Raw genomic sequence first — 7,713 nt, 5'->3', positions numbered from 1 at the left:
GGAAGTGTTCAAGGCCAGGCTGGATGGGGCTTTGAGCAACCTGGTCTAGTGGCAGGTGTCCCTGCCCAGGGCAGGGGGGTTGGAACTAGATGATCTTCAAGGCCCTTTCCAACTCTAGCCATTCTAATGATTCTATGAGTATAGGGGAAAGGAGTTAAGAGAGAAGATTGCAGGTAAAACAGTGGAAAACAAGACAAAGGTCTACAAATTTATTACTTATAATTCCATTTTCTCCTGTCCCCTTCTAATTTTTTATTCACTGGATCACTGGAGATGTAGTAGGAAAGTTGTTGAGTCAACTAGTTGAATGTCTTAGATGCCTTTATGCTAGTGTGGCAGAGACTCGCTCAGGAAATTCTCATAGTCAGGATATTAAAATAGAATTATTGCTCAAGAATACTCGGAGGAGGTGATGTGTGCCAGGGGAGCATACACTGCCTCCAACATCCATGTTCTAATGGAGGGACAATGACCTGCTCAGCACTAAGATAGTGGGGGTCCAGGTCTCTAGAATAGGGGTGGATGAAAGCATTTCATGAGCAACAAACAGGACTGTCCCAAGCACAGGACTTGGTGACAGTGGGGAATTTTGATTGCCTGACATTGTAGTAATGGCAACGCCTCAGGTTGCAGGCTGTGCAGCAAGGTCTTGCACATTGCAGCAGTTTTATTGGTACCAAGTGTTGCAGAAAGAGCAAGAGGAAATGTTCTTTGGGTTTGACTGGAGGCAAAGGAAAGGACTAGCTGAGAAGCTGAAGGTGGGAGACAGTTTAGGTGAGAGGGACCATGAAATAAGAGTTTGAAACTGGAAAAAACCATGCCGTTTTGTAAATTATGTGCTCTTATTAAGCTTAAGCAAGAGAAAAACAGACAGAAAGTGTGTAAGCATGGTGAAATTATTGAAGATGAGTATAAAAATACCATGAACAAGTAAAAATGGAAAGTCAGAAAGGTCAAGATCCAAAATAAGACTAAATGAGGAACATGAAGGGCAATGAGCATTTTCTGATATCATATTGCAAAAAGTAGGAATATCAAGGAAAGTATTGAAGGACCGGGGTGCTTAGAGAGTTGTGTGACGTAATCTCTGAGCTGTTAATGGCTTTTTCAGACAATTTATGGAGAATCTTCTGAGGTTCTGAAATGCTGGGAAAAAGTAGATGTAATGATTCTTTCAGCAAAAGAGGAAAAGGGAAGAAATGTAGAATTCCACAACAGATCGCTTTAAACCTAGCTTCTAAGAAAATACCGGAACAAACATGTTTCTGTAAATAACTAGAGGATATAAGTAACAGACTGTATTTTTGCCAAGAGCAAACTGTGTCATACCAGCTCCATGCCAGAGTGAGAGGTCTGTGGACAGGAGGAAAGTAACAACAGTCACAGCTCTTGACTCATGAGGATTCTGTGAAATAGAAGTGTGCAAAGGAGAAACCATTCTGTGAAATGACATGCAAGATATTCTGTCTCTTAACGTGAGGGCTTAGATGAAATAGTTAAAAGGTGGTAGTAAATTTATTTGTAAAATGAAGAGTCATTGTTACTAGCTCACTAATGAGATGTAAGAACTTCTTGAGTAGGATTCTCTGCAGAGGCTGTCTTAGATGTAGAGAATCTCACTATTTCCACTGATAGGTGGAAAAACGCATATTAAGCCAGCGTATGAGCCGTGGTCAGGTGTCTGTAAATGTGTTTGAGCACCATCTTAAAACCCAATTGCAGACAGGTGTATACAGGAGAAGAGGACTGGAACTCACCAAGGGTGCATCGAAAGCCCTACCTATGTGGAGAACAGTCACTTGGTGAATTCATGGGGGTGAGTCACTATCTGGGCTTATCACAGGCTGAACATGTGTCAACACTACCAGGCAGAAGGAGGTGTACAACCATTAGGATGAACCTTCCATTGTGTAACAGACTATGCCAAGTTGTACTAAACAGACATGTTACTGGGAAGACAGTGGGAAAATGCGACCTCTGAAGAAAGACTGAGGTTTGTCATGTCTCTTTTGAGTCATCTCTTTTCTAAACAAAACAGTTGTTTATACAAATCTCCAACTGTATAAAAGGCTACTTCTACGAAAAAGGGAACAGTCTCTTCTCCATAGTCATGTAGGACAGATTTCAGATCTACACTGAAAGGGCTTCCACAACACTGGGAAGGGATGGCTCTCACCTTATACCCCTAGATAAATGCCTGGATACCCCTAGAAACAGAGATGTCATCCTTTTTCGCAGTGAACACCTCTTGTCAGAAGTGATGCACGTGTAATGACACCAGCCTGCTGGAAGTGGTGTGGATGAATTTCTTGTAGCTGGAGGGAAACCCCTTTTCCTGGGGATCCAGCCTCCCCACAGTCCACGAACTCTCAAGCCAGTTATATGTAAGGAAACCATTGCTTGAACACCAGGAAATACTTCATTTGCAGCAGTGTAAACCTGCCAGATGGGAGTAATTTTATTGATGAGTGATGCATGATGAAAGCCAGAGGCGTCCTTCTGCCTTCCAAGGCCTTCACCCCATTATCAACCTGTGCCCTTCAGTGTGCTGTAAAATACAAGCCTTGTTTCAACCCACAATGATGGGGAGGAAAAAGGACTGGGAAGACAGTGGTAAAACAAAATCAATTAAAAAACTTGCCAGGGTACTAAAACATTTTGGATTCAGATATCCCAAAGGAATGAAGTTTCCTATCACCTGGCCTTTGAAGAAGGTCTGAATTGAAGTGTAGCTTCTCTTATGGTCTCACATACTGTGGCCTGTCAGGTTTTCTGATCTGGTGGACTTCCCTTGTGCCAGGTTAGATTTGTGGAGACAAGGTCTCCTGGGAGCTCATAGCCACTTCCCTGAATTATTTCAATGTTCAGGAATCAGTCTGTGTATGAAATGGATACCACAGGATGGAGCTATACAGTGGGGGGATGTACACAGGATGCCCTATGTCTGAACAGAAGGTCCTTTAGGCTTGGTGACATATGGTGTTTTCCAGGCTGTGTGGCTTCACTCTTTGTGTATAAGCTGACATAAACAGGTTTGGTGGCTGTATTAAGGGGTATGCAAATCATTGTATGCACTTTTGGGTGCTGAAAAATTGCAAAGGGGTTCGATTCATATTGAATTGAAGCTGGCATTCTTTTGGATCCAAGAGTCTCAGATACTCACACTTCACTGGGTATGAAACTTTCTGTTCAGTTCAAGGTAAATGGGTTTTTTTGAAATGTTTGTAAGAAAAACAAGCAGTGTCCAACAGTGACACTCCAGAGCCAAAATATGAAAGATCTAAGCCCAGTTCCTTCCTCTGCACACACAATTTGAAACTTAACAAGAACTTAACAAGAAGATTTCCCCTTAACAAGGGGAAAGAATAAAGGTCCTCAAGTACTGCAGTTTATAGCTGAAGAAGTGGAGAAACTGAGGCAATACTTTTTAAGCCAAGTCAGGTTTAACATATAACTGCCATGCAGTTGAAACCACATAGGAATGGTGGGTGGAAATCTAAATCATGTGTGCAAGGGGAGCCAGCAGTGCCAGAGCAAACCCCTTGGAGAAAGGTGATGGGCTAACACACACAGAATTTAAAGCACGGCGCAAAGGCTGCAGGTGTTCCCCAGGCCTTTGGGGAAACTTAGGTGACAGTACGAAAGCCATTGCTATAAGGCCTATCAATCATAACTGAGATGGATACAGTATAAGCTTGCAATAGGATAATGCTGTTTGATTGGACTTAGGCAGACAATGGAGGGTTTTTAAGGAGGATGAGGCTGCTATTTTAGGAAACTTGCATTAGGCTGTCACACAGCATAATATCTGAACACATGTGGTTGCACACATTTGTTTTTAATAGCTTTAAAACTGAATTGCAGAGTTGGCATAAGATGTCTGCCTTGTTGGGTGTCGGTGGATGTCCTTTAAACAGTGTTTCAAATGGAAATCTCAAATGCTTAAGCTGCCCTGAAGGCTCAGCTGGTGGCTGGGAAAATGAACTGGAGCCTCTGGGAATAAACTTCCTCCCTTCCCAACAACTCATATCACAGTCTCTCCCCAGTCCTAGGATGGACACTACTACAAGCTCCAATTGTGAAGTAAAATCATCCTGCTGACGTGGTGCAAAATGTACTGCCCAAGAGAAGCAGTACTGTTTGAACCATTTATGGGACTGTGTCCAAAGCAGATGGTGCAGATACTACCTGCAAGGCACAAAGGGTGATGACAAGCATTGGGGATGTTAGGTCTGAAGATGCTTATGCCCCTCCTTCATGGGAACAATGTTTTCCTCCTAACCAAGAGGCTGTGGGGAGGGGAGCTGCAAGTGACTAATTTGATTAGGCATTATCCTTACAGGACGCTGTATTGACAGCTACACTCAAACCTTTCTGGCCCACTCATCCGCTGGCATAACGAGATTGCAGCTTATCTGATTTACCAACTAATATTCGCATGCCACCTGCTTGTATCCAAGAATAAGCTTTCCTGCCTGGAGCCATGGGAGCCCAGCAAGCGTCAGAACCATTTCCCTCACCCCTCCTGGACCAGGGTCTTCTTCTGCCCCAGAGTCCATTCTGCTCCTCCAGCCATACACAGCTTGTCTCTCGCTGCAACGAGGGCTAGCCCGCAAAACATCAGCATCCTCCCCTGGCCTTTCCTTCCCCTCCGCAGCTGGCCAGAGAGCTTTAGACGGCACCACAGCACGACCCTGCCACCTGGGCTCCTGTCCTCCATGCCAGGCACTGCTGGAGCCCCATTCCCACCCGCGGTGGAGGTTAGCGGAGCCACCAGTGTGTGGGAAATGGCCGCAGCCTCCCTGCGGGCGCCCGTGGGCAAGGTGCTTGGAGCTGGATGAGGGGCAGAGGGCACTTGGGCAAGTCTGGGGATGATACCAAACTGTGGGAGCAGAGGGCAGGGATGCTCTTCAGAGGGACCTCAGGGGGTAGAGAAACAAAAGCAATGGGAACATGTGTCAGCTGGGGGGTGGGCATGAGCACAGCCTTAGCCACACTCTTGTTTTAACGTGATCTGGCTGTTACACAGAAATGCAGCAGTGGAGCACAGGACCCCGGCTTAGTGGTGATCCGAGGTCTGCAGAAAATGCAGCTTGGGTTATGCTAGAGCTCTATTTTCTGCTGGCTGGGTAGGTGATACCTGAATTGTAGCAGGGTTGTTGCACGTTTATAATAAAGTCTAAGTCCCGTGCACTACGGTGGACAGGGGAAAGTGTGCTGCTGGCAGTTCAATTGCAAAGGCTGAGCAATGTGTTTTAGTCAGAATTAGTACCTGGACACCCCTCAGAAAACGTTGCTTGCATTTTGGCCAGAATGTTGTCTCCATCTTGTCATGACAATGGAACAACATCCCTCACCTTATTAATTCTTTTGGAGAATTACTTTTAAAGTAGCATACTAATTTAAGTACTGCATTGGTGAATTGCAGGAAACAGTCAGAGATTTGCATCTGAGTGGTTCTCAGAGAAAGGAGGTGGTGCTGTGGACAGACACATATATTCAGATTTTTACTTTAGATAGTAGTGTGTTCTGAGTAAGCAACAATCAATAGGCATGCTTGAGGTTAGCTTGCCAAAATGCTTTCAAGCTCCATAAATTGATAAGAGACAGAAAGTTAACCTGGGGCTAGTTCTCAGTTAATTGTTTTATTTTATTTCTGAAAATAGTCTGGAATAAAACCCACCTTTACCTAAATGCAGAATCTTGCAAACTTTAAAATAAAAGCCAGGTGGTGTGGGGGGGGTGGTGGTTTTTTTTTTTTGCTTTTATAATTGCCTGGTATTTAGAGGGGGTGTAAAAGCAACTGCTATACTGGAAGTATACTGAGGCACTCAGGGGAATGATAGCGTGTAAGAGGATGGACTCGGCACTGCCCAGTGCTCCAGGATGAGCCCTGTGTTTCTGGAAGTGGCAACCCTTCCCTTGCACTCTAGCACACAAGTCAGTTTGTGATTTGGCAAGTCTGGCTGTTGTTTTTTGAGAGACATCTATGAGAAAATATATCTTTGCCATGTCAGAAGACTGGAAATGTACCTGAGCCTTGAGTAAGTCCACCAGACGTGGAATGGTGATGTACCTTCTTGTCTTTATCTTCCTTGCGTACACTGTGAACATGCACAGATTCTCTTCCTCTTAATTTTATGGAGAGACAGCTGAGTTAAAAAAAAAATTAAAATATAGTAGCAATGGAAATTTCTGCAATAAGACTACATGAGTTTATTATCTTCCAATTGACAGATTGTATCCAAAGCTCTTAGTGCAAATCACTGAACCTTGAATAAGAAGATTACTTAGTTGGTCAAATGTCCTGTGAAGCTGAGGAACAAAAGAGATCATTAAACTCTTCCCAAACTCTACCATATGCACTCCTCATGCAATCATCTTCCCCACATACTCTGGGCATGTAATTAAGGAAAATACAATACTAGGACACACAAACCACAAAACTTTAATAAGGAACACTAATAACAAAATTAGGATGCTCAGATCTACCCAGAAGTAGGTTTGCTCATGCAGTGTCAGGGTGAAATGATGAAAAGGAGAGAAGAGGCTCTAAGAAAAGGTTTGCAGATGTCTACAGAACAAAAGGGCATCATCGCGGATGAGTGAAGTGATTTGTGGGAAATAAGGCCCCAGTGTCGGGGGGAAAAGGCAGAGAACAGGATTGTTTAGCAGAAAAGAAGTGGAGAAGAAAAACTGACTCTGACTTCAAGAGTAAAGAAAGAGCAGAATAGATGATAAAGTAATGAGGAAGAAGAGCTTAATGAGTCCATAAAAAGTTGTGGAAACAGTGAAGGACTGAAACCTGGGGAGTAATATGGAGACCATGGAGGGTACAGTGATGAGCCGGGAGGGCCATGGGGCAAAAGCCAACAGAAAATGCCCATCCATGCTTCTGGAACTGGTTATTGAGGAATATCCCTGAGCCTCTCATGAAGAAGCATTTCTGCAAGCCAAGGGGGCTGTTGGGTAGGCTGAAAGAGTTCCACGGGGAGGATTTCAGAGTTTGCTTTTGGGTACTCAGATAGGAACAGGTGATGTTGAATGATTCACAACACAACTGCTCCAGGACAACTAAACCAGGCTGAGAAGATGCTCAGAGAGATACGTGTTCTAGTGAGCTTAGGAAGAGGCTGATGGCACACTGAGATAATGAAGACGGAGATGGCTCAGGGATACGTCTTGCCAGGATGAGGTGACAGTACTGGGCACAGGGGTGCAATCACAGAAAGTGGCTTTAACTCAAAGGACAGACTGCTTGGAACAACTGGGCAACCAGAAATTCGTGACCGAGAGCAGCCACCGCAGGTAAGAAGAGGTCAAGCCAAGAAATCATGAGAATAAGCTGGGAGAGACTGTGTAGTCCCACTTCACCCAGCAGAGCAGTGTGAAGAAGGGTGCAACATTGGCAGGTACAAGGCTGCAGCAAAGAGGAAGCAAGTTACTCATTTATATTCCAGAGACCAGCAACAGGGTGGGTCATATAGGTGTTTTTCTGGTCATAACAGGAGTGGCTGTAGCTCCCTGTGGTGGGGCTGCAAGCACAGAACCGCAGTAAGTCCTGCAGAGGTTTTGGCAGTGTTTGGGCACACTGCAGCCTGTCTCTTCCTCCTTCTTTCCTTGTGGGCAGAGGGATGCTTAATGGTTTCCTGTAGCCAAGGTTGCTGCAGTGATGGTATTTTCAATGGGCGTTAGTAATTATCTCTTTGAGGC

This window comes from Chroicocephalus ridibundus, chromosome Z, assembly GCF_963924245.1.
Source record: "Chroicocephalus ridibundus chromosome Z, bChrRid1.1, whole genome shotgun sequence".
NCBI classification, from domain to species: Eukaryota; Metazoa; Chordata; class Aves; order Charadriiformes; family Laridae; genus Chroicocephalus; species Chroicocephalus ridibundus.
Note: the sequence above shows the minus strand (reverse complement) of the source record.